We start from the raw sequence: 22,378 nt of genomic DNA on the forward strand, positions 1-22,378 counted from the left end.
TTGTTAGTTCTCTGAAGTAGAAAGAAGACACGGCTACACGTGCGATAATGTAAGGTCTCGTTAGTGCCGCCCGCATTTCTCACGTTTTTTTCAAATTCTGCTGAAATCAAATAATAATACATTATATTTCATTGCCGAAACTCTAGTCACCCGGATCGACACCAGGAAATAAAAATTTGCATTGACCTTAGGAAGTCCAAGATTTTTTTTTTCTCTCAAGTAGGTCCAGGGGGGGTCCTTGAACCCACAGTATAACATACTATAACTCACATAACGCCATCTAACAAGAAATGAATATAGAATAAGCATTGAGAACTTACTCGTGACTGATATGCTGTTTCCCAACATAAGAACACAATCCTTGTTAAATACAAACGAAAGAAAATCTAACTTCAGGAAATAAAGTTGTAGAAAATATGTCACATGGAAGTCCAAGGAGGGGGTTCGATGAGCCCACTACTTTGAAATAATTTTTAACTTACAAGTTACTAAATAAAAATGCACATTACTAATGTGAAATTATCAAAGAAGTAATAATAGATAATAAAATAAAATTCTCAATATTTTAATCAAGACTTACGACAGTTTTTTTTTTTTCAAGAAATACAAACGAGTGGTTTCGAGAAACCCCCTCCCCCTAGGACTTCCTAGGGTTAAAAATGAAATGTGGGCTTTACATATTTGTTTCTAAAAGCAGAGGCGGCTTCAGCGGGTTGGCCGGTAGACCGAGCCTCTCCAAAAATTAAAAAAAATAATAAATAATAAAGGTAAAAAAGAACGCTAGCTAGTACCGTTTCTCGCTATGAATATCAATATTGAAACCGGAAGCATTTAACCTTTCCTGGTCTTGGCAGTGTGTTGTAGTTCAAAGGAGTCACATATTTGGTGTAGCAGTGCACTTTCTTACACAGAGAAAGCAAGGAATCACGTTAAAGAAAGCTGATGGGATGGGAGGAATGAAATAAGCGAGTACGCTGTTTGCAATGTACGAGCAAATTCGAACTCACTCCCATACACCTCAAATTTGACTCCTTAATGCGCACTAGAATACCACTTCTCGTGAAATTAACTAAGTTAGTGTGTGCCAGGTGTGGCTAGAGGAAAGACGGACTATCATGCTAGAATTGAAGCATTCAGTCAGTGTTGTGAGGGCAATTGAGCAGCTGCTTGACAGAAAGAAGTACCAAATCCCGATCTTAAAGTCTAGGATTAATGGCAAGTAGAGCCAATGTTCTGACCACACATCACTGTAAAGACGTGGATGCTACACTGGTGGCACTTTAAGAGCTTTTGCGTCAGTTTATTTATTTGTAAAAGGTATTTTCGCACAGCTGAAATGAATTACAAGGAAAGGTTACATTGGAAGTCAAGGGTAGTTTATGTTGTAATGTCCTAATGGCCTACTACACGTATTTGCACCTAGTTATCAGACGTTGGATAACCGACTTTCCGAAATGCACCACCAGAGGGTGTAAGTCTGCTTCCAGACAAGGGTTAGCGTTATCGACATACACATGTTGACTAACGAAATAACGTGGAAGTTGCATATGTTTCTGTTTTCTTCCGTTGAAGTAAGTGCATTAGATTGTTTGTAGACAGGAAGAACATTGACAGGAGTCGTCTCCCAAGTCGTAACGGTGCGCGTGCGCTCTTCCTCTCGGGTCATCGACCAGCAAACAGCACGCATGGAGACAGGAAGGGATGGGCCAAACAAATCATACCAACCTCACTGAAAGAACTTCGGTTTCTGCAAACAAAATCTCTGGTGGCCAAGTAAAAAAAAAAAAAAAAAAAAAAAAAAAAAAAAAAAAAAAAAAAAAAAAAAGTTATATTTTGGGTGATATACGAGTAAGCAATAGATAATATACCTGATTGGTGGCTGCCTACCTAGAAATCCTTCCATACAAAGTTTCTTAGTTCTGCTTGGCTTTTTGTATAATGTAAATTAAAGAACCATTAAGATAGTTTGTACTACTTTTATATGCTAGCCAATAAATTGATTTAGAACAGTGCTATTCAACTTTTTTTTTCTCGTGTACCTCTAGACACAGTTCGCTATCCAGTTGTGTGCCTCTGAAGCTGTTTAAAAGAAATTAACTTATTGAACTTAATGCACATGTTCTGTTAATTAAAGGGGGGGAGGGAAATACAAACCAAACAAAAAGACAATCAGTTTGCGAATCAGATGACTGTTTACAGGGGAATAAAGTGCAGATGCGAACAAAGGGAACATGGGAAATTTCAAAACATATGGGAGACATCCAATTCTACTGAGGAGGAATTTCCCCTCATTCTCCCTGATAATTCATATACTGAGGACAATGTTAAAATATTTAAAAATAATAATAATAATAAAATAAAAATAACTTCAGAACTAACCTGTTAATGAAATTGATTGAGCTTGTTTCCGGGACGCCAACTCCTCGATTCTTGGTCGAATCTCCGAGAGTGCGAGAATCAGAACTGATTCTGGATTCAAGCAATTTCTGTGCTTCGTTTTTATGAATGTTAATGCAGATAAACCCCGTTCACACAAATATATTGATCATGGAAATGGAAGAAATTGTGAAATAGCACAGTCACTAATTTCATTGCACTCTTTTCGAGCATAAATAACAAAAGTCAGATTGACAAGTTATCGAATTTCATTTGCAGTGAACTGTCAACAGACATTTCCAGCAGACCCACAGAAGCAGCATTACGTACCCCCAGAAACATCTTTGCGTACCCCTAGTGGAATAGCACTGATCTAGAATATGCTGTTTTGGTATTATAAACAGAATAAATCGAGTAGTTTTACGAAATATTAATAAAATATCAGAAAAGAAGCAGTACCCAATGAATTATTATATATCACCTCCAGGCAACTGTAGATAGATTTAACATCTTTTGCGGGTTCTGTAAATAGCGGCATACCAAAAGCAGATAGCTGAATATGGTAAAGGTATCACATGCAAAATTGTATTGTCTAGTTCACTACATTTCTGCTCTTCGAATATTTTTATTTGTTTTGAAGATATTACACAAAAACTAAAAAATTAGTGGTAGTTTAATTTTGCTGAAGTGAAGACCCTTAAGACAGAACTATAGTAAAACAGTTTGGAAGTATTTTCTGATTCTTTCATCTATAGTTGAAGTTCATTTATCAGTATGAAACACCAATAACATTGAAAATGCAGTGAAAAGTACATCATATTAGCACCAAAGCTAATGATGAGATATGGATTTATAGAATAATAAAGAGTGGAAACCAGTATGTCTTCGATGATCGATGTTTCAAAAGGGATATCGTATCTTCACATGTCCTGCATAAGAAGAATATTGTATAGTTAATCTTACATCATAAACAATTTTTGTGATTTTGCTGCGTAAATTCCTTCGGGAAATTGAAATTCTCCTTTTGTCGATAAAACATTGCCACGTGTGTTGTGTATCATGACTACGTAAGTTTCCATTTTGATCTATAAAGGACTAAAAATTATCGTTTGAGGTCGTTTGTAAATAAATATGAAGAGGAACAAACTATCACGTGTTAGGCATTTCAGCACAACATGCTCGGCCAGGTGTTAAAAAACAGAACGTCATTGCGAGTAATTTTCGTACGTGTTAAAATTAAGGCGAGACACGCGTGTGTCATGAGGAACCAAAGTGAACTACATGTAACTCGTAGGCCTATTTATTTTATAATGGAAATATCCAAGTGAATTGTACACTCATGTCCAAAATTATTGTCGCATGTCTATAAATATGTTGTTGTAGGAACATAACTTGATAACGAATTGGCCCGGTGTTTCTCATAATGTGTATAATCGGCAAAGACATGTATGTGGCAAATTTCATGTCAAAAGAGGAGTAAATAAGAACAATAAATCTTTCTTGTCCATTTAGCAACATTTTGTTTTATTCATTCTAATTGTCGTATTTATAATTCTTTTCCTATGAAATTTACCACTAATATGCATTTCCCGATTATACACATAGTATTAAAAGCACCCTGCAAAATCACTAACCAATTATATTCTTACAAGATGACAGTTACATATATGCGACAATTGTTTTGGACATCAGTGTCGGCATTGGCCATGACAGCTGAATGCATGTTAGAGGAGGGGATCAAGGGTGAAGGCGCCCCTCAATTGCTCTGTGGACGTGTAGATCAAGTAATTTAAAAGTATTATATTTTTGGTATACAAAGAGTAACAACCCTTCCCCCGGAGCTCTCTCGTGGCTAAGCGGTTAGCATACGCGCATTTGGCGTGGGAGACCCGGGTTCGTTTCCCGGAGGGAGCTCATGTGGTTCGGATTCCACGTTAATCAGTAGGTCCACGTCTCATATAGCCTCGCTGCTGAAAGGGACGCTAAACTAAAATCAATCAATCAATCAAACCCTTCCCCCGAAATTATTAAAGCCGGCGTCGTTACTGGTTATGACAACCTGGCGCCCGACAATTTTCGAGACCACCTTCTATCTGCCATTAATATTTAACAGCTCAAAGAATTTTCTGTTCCACAATTCACGAAAATTACGTAGTATACAGTAGGCCTATATATTGTTAATTTTCGGCATGAGGCAAACTGGGGAGTCGCGTGAATAAAAGACGAGACGGCCACTAGGTGTAGAAAGCTTCTGATATAGACAGCGGCTCAGGATCACAAAAGGACTGTTACGCTAAGTATTTACTACTAATATTTATTTATATGTTTTCGTTTAAATTGTTATTTTACTTTTCGCCTATTACTGTTATTGTGTGTTTCAGTGTAAAATGTCCCAACATCGTGTATTTTGAAGTACAAATAAATAAAAGATATAACCTTATTGATGTTCTCATATCAAGGTCTCAGTTTCATTGTATTGGCTAGAATAAACAAGGAATCAAGGACTGGAGTCATTTCCGTAGTATTTGGGCACTACAGTGTATACTTAAGGAAGTAATTCATGTAATACTGGCTTGGGAACACCTCTCTTTGATATTCATATTTAACTTAACGTAAACGGCCTGTTCCGAACGGTAGATAGATCATTTGCGTTCTTCCCGTTATTTCACCCTACTTCGAATATAAAATGTCATCTGAAGTTCCGTCATGTCCTGTAGCCATGTCTGGGCATAACGTTCACAATATATTGTCTCACCTACGGTGTTCCCATTTTTGCATACGTATTTGCCATTTCTAGAAACACATTTTTTTTTTCAGTTTTTAATCTAATTGTAACTCGGAGCAGTTCGTTCTAGGAAGTATTTTCATTTTTTTTTCTCCTTTTCTAATCAGTTAAGATGAAGTGATTGCAACTCCGTTAAGTTCTAAATTCGTGACATTCCAAACAGCAGCTGACAAGTCACCTTCTGAGATTCAACGAAAAGGGTTTTGTACCGTTTCAGTTTTGCGTTTTACTGTCATTTACTTATAATCACAGGGTCCCGGACTTGTTTCCTAGGGCCACACTTTATTTGCAGTGCAAAGAGCAAATTTAACATTGCAGTTCAGAGCAGATCATTTTGACACACGAATTGTTCCTTGTAACCGAAAAGTGAGCTTTGAATTCGTTTGGTGAATATTGTCCCGAATTTGATTCCCGGTGAGGTAATTTGCAAAATTCTTAAATTCCTAAGGTAATGAACTGAGGTCTGTCTGGAAGCCAAGAGACTGTTGAAGGCAGTATGGTATCTAGACTACGTGTACCAAAGAAAAAAAATGTTTAATGGTTTAATGTTTTTGACATTTAACAGTTTATTTCTAGTTCGATCCCAGATCTTGTGTTGGTCATTCTGTGCTTTTACGTCGCTTCCTTACTCTAGTTTCGTGCGCTTGTGCCCTAGGCACACGGAGTACTAGGTTCAGTTCCGGGTGGTTAGTATAGAACCCACTGTACTGGTTGAAATTTCACTTTGTACTATTTTTAGATTCTCTTGAACAAAAGCATTGTTCTGTTTGGTCAGAAGAAAGATGGGTTACTGTTTGTACTCCACAAATGGTGTTGTAATTGCGGCGTTCAACTAGCGTCGTGAGGGCGATTGGGGAACCCCTTAGCTGGCTCCGGCTTAGAAGATGGTGGAGACGATATATTGGTTACAATCACTCAGTCGGCCAGTAGATCCTGGTTTCTAAGGGTTGTTCGCCCCCTCTTTTTGCGAGAGAGCGATTCGTATGCAACTTTGCTGGTGACTCTTATGTTGTCCTTAAGCCAATTGTGTCATAAAGCACACTGGGTTATTAATTTGTCAAGACGAAGAGATTTGCAGAAAGTGTGTCGTCGTGAGTGATCTTACAAGTCGTTACTCATAAAGTTACTTTTGTTGTTGTTGTTGTTGCGGTAATAGCATAACACTCCTGAACGTTTTTTCACCAAGTTGAAATGTTCAAAAAAGCCCAATATTTCGTAGCGTTTTTTTTTTTTCCGAGCCCTTGCAACTCTAGTGACAATCAAGGTAGAAAAATTTCTTCACATGATTCGTGTGAATAAGATAGCATTGTAAACATTTCATCGTCGTTGTCATTTTTACAACGTGTAAAGATTGAGCAACATGTCAGTTTCTTTCTTGTATTTCGGGAAGTGGAGATAGTCTCATCGTTCAAATGTAGGGATGCATGTGATAGAAGTTTAAACCAGTCCCTTGTGTCTTTTTTTTTTCCCTTTCTGTATGTGTGTGTGTGTGTGTGTGCATATGTGAATACGAATAGACATGGTTTGAATAAAAAACTTTTTTTTTTGGAGGGGAGAGTAGTGTGTTGTAGTATGGGGTTCGCCACTCTTCTATAGCGGGAGGGTGGCTGAGAAGCCGGCTGGACCCTGGGACAGCGACTTGGGGTTGTGGAAGTGGTGTGGGTTCTTCCTCTTTCCCCCACTTTCTTCGATGGCGGTGTTGCCAAATGAACAGAGGCCACCTCTGGCAGATATTTGTTTCTTCAGAAACACCTGGACAAGTGGAAGGTAAAAAGGTGATCCGGAGGGTTTTTGTGTTGGCGAAGGAAGACGAACGGTCATTTGGGTTGTAGAGAATCTTCAGTCAGTGTGATTTTGCTGGGGTCGCTCTCCTGTCTGTGCGTACGGCTCAAGTGCTCTACGTGAGACGTCGAGACATTGCAATGGCGGGTCCTGGTGGTCTGGGGGAGTAGGTAGTTCGGAAGACCTGTGATCTGACATCTAGTGTCCAAACAGTTACTTCTGGTGGAGGTGTGTTGTGAATGTGTGTGTTGGAAATTACGAATTCAATTCATTTTAAATAGTGGTTAATTTATTTTGGAAAATAAATCGTGGAGATTGTGTTTTCCTCTTTCCCACGTGTTCTTGATAACGTATTTACACTGTGGAATCACGTGACCCGTTACGGTTAGTGGAGATCGCTTCCGATGGGCAAGGTAAGTAAGCATCCGTTTCCGTAGAGTTACCTGTGGGATAAGGTTACGTTCATTTACTTTTGTAAATGCGTTTTCTCTGTACGCTGCTTGTCAGGTTGACGTGTACTGCACTTCCCGCAATTGAACAAATGGGTCAGCCTTTTTGTTCATTGTAGGACAATGAAAAGTCACATTCACGTGGTTTTACACATTTAAAGAAGGAACTGTGCGAAAATGCATTTTATGGTCTTTGTTCGTGCTAGCATTGGATTAGGAATATCCGAACTGTCATTATTTTTGCATCGTTATGTAGCATTCGTAAGCATCCTGAAAAACATCCCTCACCCAGGTACGGTAACTCTCTCTGTTGGAATGGTAATTTTTCTTTGTCTTTCTTGGACTCTAAAAATTTTCGGGCCATTCTAGAAATTTTCTTCGTTTACAAAGCAGATTAAAACTTTTTTTCTACATGTTGTTCCTTTAATACAAGAATGTACTTTTCAGGAGAATGATTTGAAATAAAATGAAGTATTTCAGTTTAACGTCCCACGATTATATCCTTGTAGACTAAGGGAGACGGTGATTAAAGCAAGTGAATCATGATGCAAGAATTGGTGGAATGAGAAAGTGGGAGGAAATAAAATAACCCGAGAAGACCCGCGGGCACGATGTTGTCCACCACAAACTTATTTGACCGGGGATCGAACAAGGGCCTCACACACAAAAGGTAGGCGCTCTACCGCTGAACCCCCGAGAATGATTTGTATTTGCGCTTCTGTAGTTGAGGGTAGACATATGACACAATTGCTTCTTATTGTTGCGCGAGGGGGGGGGGTCATTAAACTCACCGGTGTTTTTTTTACACAAACCTCTTCAAGTCTTTAGAACCATTTTCATCACCTTATCTTGTTGAGGGTCGTGTTACTCTTCAGACGAGACACATGGCAATTCGTCGTCGTTTCATTTTTGAGAAAATACCAAGCATTTTTTGTAATCTCGTCCTTTGTTCGATTCCCGGCGGGAGCTCATATGGTTCGATTGCACGTTAATCAGTAGGTCCACGTCTCATATAGCGTCGAAAATCAACTCTTTCTGTATGTAGTCTCGTGAGCTTCAATAGCGTACTCAGGTATCATATACAGGGTGGCCCAAAAGTATGTATATAGCCCTGTACTAATCAACTAATTGCTTTTTATATAATTTCTTACTGTTATCCATAAGGTAAACTTAGTTTCTTTATTATTTGTTCTTAATATATTTCTACTTACATCTTTAGCTCGGAAGAGCCGAAACAAATAAACCTATAAGCTAGAATGTTATTCTTGATCAGTGTAGGGATGTATACCTAATTTTGGGCCACCCTGTATATGAAACACTGTTTTATTGTTACATGATTCGAAGTATAAAAAACTTTAAATTGATAAAGAGGTTGTGTGAATATAATGAGCACTCGAACATTTAAGGACTCAAATCATTAGATACAATATAATCCAATACTAAATAGTTTAAATGTTGTTATATCACATCTTTGGTGGATCTTTCGTGAATACGAAAAGATGTCAATCACTTCCAGATGAAATTAAGCAAAAAAATTAGGGCTTAATTTTGGAAACCAGATTCCTACAAAAATTTACGATATAGAACCGTAAAATTGTGTTGGCATCTGCATTGTGATTTCACTTCCTGTTTTTTACGTACGTCTTTTTGACTTGGCTTGATTTTGAGTTTAACGTCCCGTTCAGCAGCGAGGCTATATGAGACGTGGACCTACTGATTAATGTGGAATCCGAACCACATGAGCTCCCGCCGGAAATCGAACCTGGGCTTCCTACGCCAAAGGCGCGTACGCTAACCGCTTAGCCACGGAGGAGCTCTACGTCCTATCGTCAGTAGCAGAGACGTGAACTGTAGAATGGGATGGTAACTAATCAGGAATCGAAGCTCATACCTCTCCACCGAAGGCGTACACACGGGAGCCATTAGACTAGGCTAAAACTGGTTGTCGCAGAGAATTACTCAGGTTGCAACGCCTATGATATTATTTGTAGGACATAATGCTTAATTGAAAATGATACAATTTAACTAGACCTCTTGGGGTACCCAGACCACGCGTCTTCGCCATGGTTCTACAGTTCATCAGCTGAACAGGCGAAGTTCGCAGGATCGAGAGGCGTTGTGCAGTCATCGACAAAGGAGGCACGAACGTGTACGAAATCCAGCGACAACGCACACCAATACCACCCAGTACCACCCCGTCATGGTGATGCAAAATACGGACGTCGGCCAGCCTAGTGCCACGGAAGAATCAGATACGAGTGTAGCGATTATGGAGGTGTAGACAAGTGAGTTTCGTCTGAAAAGCGGATGCCATGCGCGACACCATTATAGTCTCCGTTACCAATGCTACGCAGTCAGCGGAACCCGCAGCAGTTTCAAGAACTCACTCTGTCTGACTGGGAGCCACGGTGGTTCAGTGGTGGACCGCATACCTCCGTGCGTAGGATTCCTAGTTCGATCCTCGGGCAAGTAAGTTCGTAGCGGACAACATCGTGTCGGGGGGTACTCCCGTTTCCTCCCACCAATTCTTCCATCCTTCACTTGCGTTAATCACCAGTCTTCTTTAGCTTAAAGGACATACGACATAAGACGTTAAACCGAAAGGTTTTTTCGTCTTACCCTTAAACCTTCTCTTTGAAACCTTGACACCCTGGTACTTGCCAATGAGCATGTTTTCCGAACTCGTTGTCATCACGCGTTGCCTCACTTGAACTCTTAAACTGAGATACCAAAGACATGTTTATATTTGCACAGTAACTGCTGCGCCAACTCGACGGGCTGAGTTACTAGCAGTGATAGTCTAAAGTGCTTGCTGTGGCATCTTACAGTGCGTCATATTGGGCATAGAAAACACAGTCACACCTAAGTTGTACACTGAACGCTGAATTCCTAAATTCGTCGAATCTATGAGGAAACTACGGCCAACTTCAGGAATGGACACCTGATTTGTCTATCATGATAATGCTCCATCTCATCGCGCGAAAGCCCGCATCGAATATTTGGTCACTACAGGACTGAAAATTCTTGAGCATCCTCCGTACGGTCCAGACCTATGTCTCTGCGACTTTACACTGTTCCTGTATGTGGAAGTGAAATTGAAAGGAATGTACTCTTCCAGTAATGAGGGTGATATGAGGGTTTGGGACAATGAGTGTGCTTTTGTCCGTAGTCAAACTTGGCATATCTAATTTAACGATTGTTTTCGGGGGATGGAAAAGCGTACTGGATGTGGTGGATATATATATATATATATATATTTGAAAAATAAATAAAATTATTGCAAAACTTTTCAAGTACCCTTTGTACTCGTTTAAATTCGAATTCAATGGATATATATATATATATATATATATATATATATATATATATATATATATATATATATATATATATATATATATATATATATAATACTGATTTAAAGATTAAAAAAAAACTATTTTCATAGGAAACTGCTTTATTTTTTCCTTATCAGTGTCCTAATAAACGCATATCCAACATGAATCACACTAAAATTCTGCCTAGATTGAAACTGTGGAAGATAAGGAAAATCCAATTTTCTTCCGGTCGTTTGTAACAAACGAAAGAAGTTCTCGTTGTTATTAATGTGCGTTGGGCGTCGTTCAATTCTTCCGGTGTCAGCGTCGCTTTACAAGCTTCTTAAATGTGGAGAAATAGCAGCGTTGCCAAGTCGAATTGATATGGAGTATTGATTAGAGCAACTTGTTAGTTGAAGCCGTTTCATTTTCTTGCATCTTCCGTTTCCGTTCTTCTCCCCTTCTTTGTAGCACTCGAAAGAAACGGTAAACATTTCAAGTTCTTTTGAATGCAAGAATTACGGTTATATATCTGGTTTTAATCATACTTTGATCCTCTTGCTACTGTGTGATGTAGCTTATGTTCTGTTAAGTATTTTTATTATAGTAGAAGCTACGAACTGTTCTTTCATCATTATATACAGGGTTGCAGGTTCAGTGAGATACCTCATTTTTTTTTTTTTTAAATAACTATAGGTATTGTTGGAATGAACAAGGATTATTATTATTATTATTATTATTATTATTATTATTATTATTATTATTATTATTATTATTATTAAGTATTCTGCCTTTTGGCGGATTCTGGGACTAGTGAAATCCTTTTTCCTTATTTCTTCTCTTCTTAATTTTAAGTTTGAACCTCGAAATGTTTCATGTTTCTCGATCTTCAGCTTCCTCTTTTAACTCCCAATATTTTCTTCTATTTTTCAAATCATCGATCACTTGTGTTCTTCTTCTTCCTATTCCTCGCTTTCCTTCCATCTTTCCTTCTATGGTGGTATGAAGAAGACAGTTTTTTTTCGCAAGATGTGCCCAATCCAATTGGCTTTTCTATGAAGGATGGTGGCTAGAAACGTTCTCTTCTCTCCTATTCGTTTTAAAACTTCTTCGTTTGTTACTCTTTCTGTCCATTTTATCTTCTCCATCTTCTTCCAACACCACATTTCAAAGCTCTCTAAAATATTTCTTTAACTTCCGTAATGTCCAAGTCTCTGAGCCATACAGTCCAATGCTCCAAATATAGCACCTGACCAATTTCTTCGTTAGGCCAATATATGGCCAAAAAGTCAGACTGATATGTTTTTGGTTTATAATAAGGATAGGATGTGTAGCAAGTGCCGCTGTTTAATGAAGACAGTCAGTCCCCGTTTCTCACGTCTTACCGTACCCACCTTTCACAGTAGCAGTGTTTCTTCCAAACATCTTTTGGAAAGGCACTCCTCCCCCCCCCCCCCCGAGATAGAGAGTGCCTCCCCGGACGAGACCAAAATAATACGTCTTTAATATAATAATAAATAGAAAAATACCAGTAGTGTGCCCCCCCCCCCCCGGAATTTTTTTCTGATAGAACGACTGCACAGCAACTGTCTTTCGATCAGAAGCATTGCAAACACCACACTGACTTCGGTAAACTGTTGAGTATGCAGGCGTAAAATTTTGCAAACTTGCCTTGAATACAATTTATGTCCAGTAATTATGAAAGGGAATGGTTACAGGACAAAATAGTGAAATAAGAATGTATAAGGAAAGGGAAGGATCTCGAGAAATCGAGTATCAAACCAACTCCCCTTACATCAGAGTTGAGCGATGTACGACTGAGCTCTCCTAATCTTTTGAAGATTGTAAGACACACTAAAAGGAGCATGCAGATAGGATACACACTTTGAAACATTACTTAGTCCCCGGATATTTGTAGCATTTGCAAAGCGTTTTTATTGCTCATGCGTACGCTTGGAATACGCTGACCGTGTATTTAAAGCGAAAGCAATAAAAACGCGGAGAAAACGTCAGCTCGTGCGTATTTGATGCGTTTTGGAACAGTAGACCGGCTGCTGTTTAAAAGATGTCAAAAGGAAGGTAAAAAAGGAAAGACGTGTTGCCAGGCATTTTTTTTTTATAGCAAGAAACAGCTGCTTTGAAGATGCTTTGTACAGAGTACTGGAACTTTGCTATTATAGACCTGGACTTGGCAAAAAAGACCTGGAAACCCTGACTGGCTCACAGTATGATTTATAACTGTGGCGAAAGTAAGTTACCAAATAGCCACCTTGGTTGCGTTCGCTCTAGGGTGTAACGCTTCGAAAACGCATTCTCAAATAGCTGCAGACTGACTTACTCTTAAATTAGACGTTGCAAAATAACGTGGAAGCCGTAAAATTAATTTGGCGGTCCCTAGAGGGTTAAATTCAGTGTTGGTGTGGATTCTAATAGTAATTAATCTGAGCACGATATCGCAGAAAAATATGACCGTGGCAACATCTGTATCTTTTTTTTTCCCCTAATTTTCACCGATATATTTGGATTTTTTGTGTTTAGCTATTAAGCCATTGTGCCTACTTTCTTATTTTTGCAGTTCATTTGTTTGCAGTTGTAGAAAAGCCTGCAGGTAGCGAGTGTTTTTCATGTTCTTCGATCACGCCACTCCACGTTTCCTGCTATAGATGATCGTTTTGCAAATGCTATCCCTGACGTCCATAGGGCACGTGTGGAAGGTCCGTTATTAAGATGGCCAAAGGAGAAGTGGCCGGAAATTAGGCACCTGCCAAGAAAGTAGTTTTTAATTGTTCTTTTCTAGTATGTAGATACATAGGTAGCTTCCTTTCACCTGTCCAGCACCTGCTTCCATAGAATCGTTCGTTCGTTGCTAGTTATTTATTTCTTAACCTTTTTCTCATTCTTTTCTTTCAGGTGTTTTATTTTGCGTAACAGTGGCACGTTTTTTTTCTTTTTAAATAAACAAATAAAACTAGTTACAAGCTACTTAATGAATTGGGAAAGGTGTTTGAATTACGTGTTTCTCTAGTGGTCAAGTGGCTTACGTGCGTGTTTCAGTGCCTGTGGACTTAGGTTCGATCTCCAATGCGAATAACACTGCAAGCAAGCAGAGCTCCTACGTGACTAAGCGGTTAGTGTACACGCCTTTGGCATGGGAGATCCGGGTTCAATTCCTGGGGGGAGCTCATGTGGTTCGGATTCCACGTTAATCAGTAGGTCCACGTTTCATATAACCTCACTGCTGAACGAGACGTTAAACGCAAAATCAACTCAACTCAACTCTACAAGCACTAAGCGCTCGTTTATTTTATTATTATTATTTTTACATTTCCCAGTTGTAGCCATGACGTCCGTCATCAGTTATTTTTATTTATTTATCGTGGCCTTGCAAAGCGTAGTTGCTAATGATCTCGTTGTTGGTTGGAGATGTCCCGGATTCGATTTCCGCTGGGAATACTCTGCGGCAAAAAAGTGTAAAGGCCTTTTGAGGCCAGCCTTTACACTTTTGATTGAGGATTTTCCTCATCTACACTAGGCAAATGCCGGGACGGTAACTAACATATAGGTTCCAGGTCGCTCCCTTCCTTCCCTTTCCTCGGATAGTGTGATAGCCGTGGGGCGTCATTCCTGATACCTGACGGGCTAACATGGGCATAGGTGCCGAAAGCCCAGAAATCTAATTTCTACATCCTCCTTTTAATTTGTCGTTTAGACTTTGGCTTTTCTCTGTTATGACTTCGATGTATTTACGTAAAGTGTGATTTTCGGGATTTTACGGAATTTTCCCGCCTCAGATACACGATGGAGACGTGTGAATGGCACCGTTTGAAAGGGACTTCTGTGCTGAAGAGAATAAGGTACAAAACATTACCCAAGGATAATAGGACTATCTCAGGAAATTTTTCACCTGAGATCCGGGTCTTTTGTTGTAATTTGGAGAATTTTGGGTTCATTGGTAAATAGTTTCTTCTCCCTTTACTTTTAAAGATAGAAGCTTGAAATTTTGTACGTACACTTAGTATTTTTCAGTTGATCTTAACATCAGTGCGTTAACACAAGGGGGTTCAGTGGGGCTCAAAATTTGAAAAAAAAAATCTGAAAAAATCTAGATTTCTCCCAAAATTTCCCGCCTCAGGGACATGATAGGGAAGTGTGAATGATGCCGATTTAAATGGTGTTCTATTCTGAAGAGAATGAAGTTCAAAGCATGATCCTAAGTTAAATAGGGATGATGCTGTAACCGCTTGACTGAAAATCTATAATTTACCTTTTAAAAAAAATAAATGCACAACTGTAAGATTAGCAACTAAGAAAGTAGTAATGGTTGGGAATTTGTGCAGGGCGTAAAGTTTTGTGAATAATGAGAAATGCCGTTTTGTGTTTGTCGTTATAAAGATTACCCTGAAGACACTTCAAATGAAATGAAATGAAATCTTTGAGTTTTGCGTCCCACGGTTATGCCGGTTAGGCTAAAGGAGACGGTGATGATGAGTAATGAATGAAATGGTGGAATGAAGAAAGTGGTGAGGAAACGGGAGAACCCCGAGAAAACCCACGCACACGGTGTTTGTCCACCACAAAGTTCACTTGGCGGGGGCTGGGATCGAACCCGGGACCCCAAACACCAGAGGTGAACGCTCTACCACCGTGGCCCCGGAAGACACTTCAAGAATCTTCATCATGTCTATATACAAGATATGTTTAATTTCACGACTATTTGTTTCAATCTTGTGTGATTACAAACAAGGTGAACAACATTAAGATAATTGTGTAAATAATATATCTTATTATTAGATGGTGTATACTTTGTAAAGAAGTATAAAAATAGAAGGAAACCTAAATCATTTTATGTGGCTCAAACTGACAATGGACAAAAAGCGAACTGGAACATTATCATTGAAATGAGTTTCGTATGGGGAAAGAAGCAGAAAATTAAACTCCGATATATATCAGTGACATTTATTATGCCCTTTTCAAGGTTACGGGTTGCGTGGGTACTCAACACAATCACAATTTGGATGGAGTGTTCAGTTCTCTTTCATTAGGAATCAAACACAGAACCTGAGCGCGCTAACCACTAGACCAGTACGGAAGCGTTTACCGTCGACTAGGGATCCAAGTATATCGAAGTTGAAAGAACCTAATCTAATAACTTTTAGAGCAAACGCGTTAAAGGTAAATGATATGAGAGTGCAAGCAGTATGGAAATTCTTTGGAAGTTCTGTAGATGCCATTGAAAAACCGACGTGGTTTTGGTTGGGAAGGGGCGAACGTGCTTTGTCCCACGTTTCCAGGTCAGAAGAAGTGCTTCCACCTTCTTTTGATTACATTGTGGGAGGGGATTCAAAAGGTCTTAGCACCTGGCGCCAGATGTCGTGAACAGGTGGTTCTTGTAGGAGGCAGAGATCTCCTCCGGGCAATGAAAGAAGTTTCTGGATTTTTTTTTCTACAGAAAGCTGTAAGAACGTTATGTATTACAAAATTGTGGTTTAAAATTTAAAAATTAATTTTATGAACATTCAAACATATGTTGCACATTTGTATATAATATCAGTGAACAGTGTTGAAAAAAATAAAATAAAAAGATCAGACTGACGGGAACCGAATCTTCCCGTTACCAAGCTAATGGATGATGTCGCTTCGCTTATCAGCAACCTTATCATTATGTTTGTTTCTGCAATTCTCCAGGAATTAGCCATTTCAGTCAATGCTGGGACTAAAGGAGGCCTCTCGGGAAAGTATTCTGCCATGGTCCCGGAAAACCATTACACTCACCTGACATTTTCTTCGTCCTAATCCCCTCCTGCTTTCACACACACAGTTCGGTAGCCTTTTTACTGCTGGAAACAGGACTGGAACCAAGGATGTTACCAAATAGAGGATCTGCCCATATGCATCTTCATCCTATTAACTCAATAAAGCCAAAAAATAACACGGCACATCGGCATATCTGATTGGCTACTGTTGTTTCCGCCATGAATGTTGGCTCAAAACATTACACTCTTATTGGGCGGAGTGGGGGTGGCAAAGCTGTGACGTATGGCTTCAAGATTTTGTTGCATAGGCAGATCTTCTATTTTATAACATTCTTGCGTGGAACCCTCTCATCGGAAAGTGTTACGAGAGCAGCCGTCGCATTGCACTAGATCTTCTGTCGGGGTTCTTTCTCATAGCCTACCTCCTAATTTTTGAGAAGAGGCAAAAATATCCGAAGGTATACCCGGAGAGTAGGGAGCTTGACGAAACTTCGAAATCTTGTGCTGTGGTGAAAAGGACAACCACATGAATTACATGAATAACATCATCTTGATTCGGTGCTCGAGGCTTTGAAGTCCATAGGTCTGATCATTTCGGACAAAGAGCGTGACGTAGACGACGGGAAATGTCTAAAGATAAGTCCTTTCTGCACATACTCATGTTGCACATTGCCTCGCCAATGGATGAACACAATCAATATTTGTTTGATTTTGCTATGCATCTCGCGATTTTTTATACTTCTTCTCGAGCTTTGTCGGGCCTTGGCGAGGTAGGATGTATGCGTACACTTATTCCAAGTTCACCACAAAGCCCACTTTGCGAGAGCTGGGATCAAACCTGATACCATATACACCAGAAGTGAATACTGTATCTCTACGCCACTTCCACCCCAGTGTGTACAGCCTACATTGGAGAAATGGCGTGGGAGATCCGGGTTCGATTCCCGGTGGGAGCTCATGTGGTGCGGATTCCACGTTAATCAGTAGGTCCACATCTCATATAGCCTCGCTACTGAACGGGACGTTAAACTAAAAATCACATCACCTATATTGGAGAATAATTATATGTGTATTTAGATTCAATTTTACTAGAATTAATTGTTCCGCAGGAGCTTCGGCCCTGTCCTCTGTATAGTATCACTTGAAATAGTGCTTAATTAAAAGTATCCTCCTTCATTTGTCCTGATAATAAACGCAAAGTACATTATCATCATTATTGTCAAATACAGTAATTAAATTGAAATTATGCAGTAAAAGTTCAGATTAAATTTTCACAATATACTAATCACTGGCATGACAGCCCTTCCAATGCCATCTATTAGCGACCAGCCGAACTACGTTCAGTCTAGCTATGAGCACGTGGTTAGGGCGCTTGGTCGTTCTATCTGTAACAGGCCTAGTGGGTATCACGTATATTTGCCTTACGACGTTGAGTGGAAGCCAAAAATTGGGAAGCACTGGCCGGGAATCGAATCTGGGACCACGTGAACTTGACTCCAACGCTGTAACCACTAAATTACTGTGTTCTTCTCACAATATACTACTGTAGCAAAGTGTTAATGCTTAAGAGACTCTATCACTGCGAAATTAAAATGCCGCTAATTTTACAGTAATTATGTGATATCTTCAAATAGATAAAAGATAATTGTAAAGTGAAACAAGACCTCCCTAGACAATGTTATTTTGCATGAGTTACCGTTATCACGAGTCACCTAGTGGCTTTCCGTTTTCAGCTGTTTAGAAACGCGAAAAATAAATGCCGATTTTCTAAATGGTTGGAAATCGAAAGCAGATAAGTGAGTCGTGATAACGATATCTCATGTAACATAATATTGTCTAGGGAGGTCTTGTTCCACTTTTCGATTATCTTTAATCTATTGGAAGATATCACACAATTACTGTAAAATTAGCAGTATTTTAATTTCGCAGTGATAGGGCCTCTTAAATATAGACAGAGTTACGGTCTTAAGTTAGAACAGTGTAGTTTTTAAGCTGAAATTGTCACAAATTTGTAAGTTGCCCACACAATAGTATATTCTACTGGCATCAGGCAGAGTGCTAGTATAAGTAGCGACATCTATTATTTTCATTGTGTACTGTTTGAAATTAACGTTACTCGCAGATTGATATGTTTTTGTATTATTTATTGGATACGTTACAAACGTTACAAAATACATACGAAGTTTATATTGCCTTCTTCATTTCTTAATATTTGCACTTGGGCGTGAGAGAGCAGGGTTCGATTCCGGATGGGAGCTCGTGTGGTTCAGATTCCACATTCAGCTGTACGTCCACGTCTCATACAACCTGACTGCTGAAAAATTAAATCAGATTTTAATTGGCGGATGGGTGTGTAAAGTGCGTTAAGTCAAAAGTTAGTGTTTTAGAGAAGTCGCATTTCAAAGTTCAGATATAAGTCCAAAAATCCGGGTTTGGGTTTCAGATATAAATCCAAAAACAGTCTTATTAACTTGAAGAGTTACAAGAGATAATCATTTTTCCAAAACCGGATTTTGGATTTATATCTGAACTTTCAAATGCGATTTCTCAAACACTAATTTTTTGTTTAACGTACTTTACACGCCCACCCGCCAATTATTCGCAGCGTAAAATTGCTTTAGCAGTCTTATTAGTTCAACAGAATCCCACCAACGAGGAAGTTCTTTGTACGTAGAATAAATAAATAAACAGAAGCGACTGATCGATACAGAAAGTACACGTTACAAGGTAATTGATTGACGCGAACGTGCATTACATAAAGCGTGTTTCCCACCTGTTGCTATCAGGCATATTCACGTTATTTTTCATAATCTCAGACGAAAAATGAATTATAATGACGGTCGCTTCTTTTTATTATTATTTTTTTGTGTGAAGTAAATAAAAGGTTGACACGTGCCGTTCTCTACGTCTGATCAATGAAGCTGTATCCGAGAGGCGGCGCACGCATCTATGCACCTCGTTGCCTAGCAACAGTGGGGGAGGCTGTTAAAGAGCCTTGTTCCGATTTGAGCATCTTGTCCACAGCACATTATGTAACATTGTTTGAGTACAAGATTTTCTTTTTTTATTTTTATTTTTATTTCGACTGTTATGACAAGCGAAGGTCATTCAGCTTGCTCGTTGCTTTGTTTGTTTGGTTTTCCGTTCCTCACAGAGTAATCATATAACTAAGGACCAATTTAATAGTCTATTTTCGGTTCATCTTCGTTATGAAAGGGAAACAGCTTAATGAAAAAGTAAGAATGATGGTTGTTAAATCTAATTTTTCGTCATATTAGTAAACTTACCTTTCATTAAGGTATTCAGTTAACCAGAATATTATGTATAGGGTGACCCAAAAGTAGGTATACCATACAGTACTGATCAGCTCATTGCATTTTATGTCGTTTCTTATTGTTATCCATCAGGTAGACTTAGTTTCTTTATTATTTGTTCTTAATGTATTTTTACTTACATCTTAGGCTCGGAAGAGCCGAAACAAAAAAAAAAAAAAAAAAAAACCATAAACTAGAATGTTATACTTGATCAATGCAGACGTGTATACCTACTTTTGGGCTACCCTGTATTTACCTGTAAAAGGTCATATGTCATCTCTATAATTTTCCGATACACCTGACAATAATTAGTCATGTTTCTCCCTGAGCGAGTTACTATCGCAACTCACATCTCTCCAGAACTAGTAGCATCTATTTACTCTATGAATGCGCCTGTCCTGGAGACAAACAATCTCAAGGGCTATTTAGAAAGAATGAAATAAAATATCATTATGTCGTGAACTAAATGAGACGACGATGTTAAGAAATGAATGAAAACTGAGAGGAAACGGGAGAATCGCGAGAAAACCCACGCATATGGTGTTTGTCCACCAAAAGTCCACTTGGCGAGAGCTGGGATCGACCCAGGGACCTCACGCACCAAAGGTAAACGCTCTACCACTGAGTCATCGCGGCCCCAAGAGCTATTTAAAGGAGAACACCATCTATATTGACCAGCGTATGGATAATCAGTACTTAGTAATCAGCTCCGAATAATGGAGTTGGTCCATGGCCCTGGATTTCTGATAAGCAGTACATAGGGTATCTCAAAAGTCCCCTGACATAGGGTAACTCTGTTATTATCAGAGTTACAATAAAATGCAAGACTGGAAGTCGTCTTCTAACGTAATGTTTTCAATCTAAAGCGAGGATTTTTTTAAAAAATTGGGTAAAGTTTGGGCTGTACACTCTTTATGCGCCCAGTGTTAAATGAAAATGCAATGTTGCCTTTTACCTGGGGCTGGGAGAGGGAAGGACGGGACAGGAGGTGGACAAATTTTGTGAGAATATGGTGAATTGGAGCTGGCCATTGACATTTTAGCGTAAAAGACAATAACTTCATTCACTCAGGCACGTAGCCAAGGGGGGTCCGGACCCCCCTTCGAGACCAAAAATGAAAAAGAAAAAAAATTAAGGAAAGATGAAACAAAATGAAATGAGAAAAAGAAGCATCAGCGTTAAAAATAATAAAAAAAAACTGAGATTTTGTGGCTAATGAGAGAGAATACATTTATATCTTTTCTTGTTACTTTTTGCTAAATAAAACTAAAACCCTTTTTCTTCAGAACAAAAGTTATCGTAGGTTATTACGCATAGCGGTGTGTCTTGATATATTTTGTGATACACAGCGTAATATATGCGTGTGTGTGGTTTTGCTTATTTTGTTACCATCAATAATAGCGAATGTGAGTAGCATAAAGCGTGTGTAAGCTTCCATTCTTTTAGGGTCTTTAATAAAGATAACTTCCGCAACAGAAAGTAGGTTACGAGATCAATACATTCCAAATTGAAGCGATAAGATGTAATTATGTAATTGCGTGCAGGGAGTCGCGCCAACTCACGTGTTCACAACTTCACTTTAATCTACGTGACAGCGTCATAAATTATGTGAGTGGCTCAATTTCTCTTGGGTTGTCATATTAGTGTGTCTTATGAAGTGCTTTGGTTATATATTACAATAGCGTAAATGATGAAAATATATATATCTTAATTATTGTGTATAATACAAAAGGTTGTATCTAATGGAGAATGTGTGATTTCTAAATAGCATAAGAACCTTAAGAGTCTTCATCCCGTCGAAATTAAAATACCGTTAATTTTACAGTAATTATGTGATATCTTCAAATAGATAAAAGATAATCGAAATGTGGAACAAGAGCGCCCTAGACAATATTATTTTACATGAGAAAACGTTATCACGATTCACTTATCTGCTTTCGATTTCGAGCCATTTTGAAAATCGGCATTTATTTTCGCGTTTCTAAACAGCTGAAAACGGAAAGCCACTAGGTGATTTGTGATAACGGTACCTCACGCAAAATAATATTGTCTAGGGTGCTCTTGTTCCATATTTCAATTATCTTTTATCTGTTTGAAGATATCACATAATTACTGTAAAATTAGCGGTATTTTAATTTCGCCGGGATGAAGACTCTTAAAGCTATTTCTTCGTTGATTCCAGTTTATTGGATATAGACTACAGGAAAATCTCTATAAGTTGGCCTACTTTCGTTGCTGCCCATCATCTTCAGCAGCTCAATACTTATACTGTATTATAGTGCTGCCAAAATGTATTGAGCCGTGGCAAAAATGCGAACTAAAGCTCACACCCATGCGTTAAGCCAATTGCTGAGTTGAGTGGAATATAGTTTAGCATTGTTGCTAAGTGAGAGAGCCTTAGCAAAAGGGAGTGGAATTCCTTCAGCCGATAGCAGCGCTTGGAAGAGAAGACTAGGTGTCAAGCCAATGTGGTATATCTATAACGTGACCTAATGGTTCGCCGTGGCCCATTGGTAGAGCAGTCACCTCTGACACGTGGAATTCTGCTTCCGTCCGTGCTTTTACCAAGTAGGCTTTGTAATAGGCACCAACCATGTGGTGC

General features: G+C 38.9%; 1 protein-coding gene across 1 annotated transcript in view; it reads left to right on the top strand.

The window, feature by feature from the left end:
* Utx (Utx histone demethylase) overlaps nucleotides 1-22,378 on the top strand; it is a gene marked incomplete in the record, with an annotated part of 320,022 nt that overhangs the window by 194,430 nt on the left and 103,214 nt on the right.

Source organism: Thermobia domestica, chromosome 4 (genome assembly GCF_964235325.1).
Source record: "Thermobia domestica chromosome 4, izTheDome1.hap1.1, whole genome shotgun sequence".
Lineage (NCBI taxonomy): Eukaryota > Metazoa > Arthropoda > Insecta > Zygentoma > Lepismatidae > Thermobia > Thermobia domestica.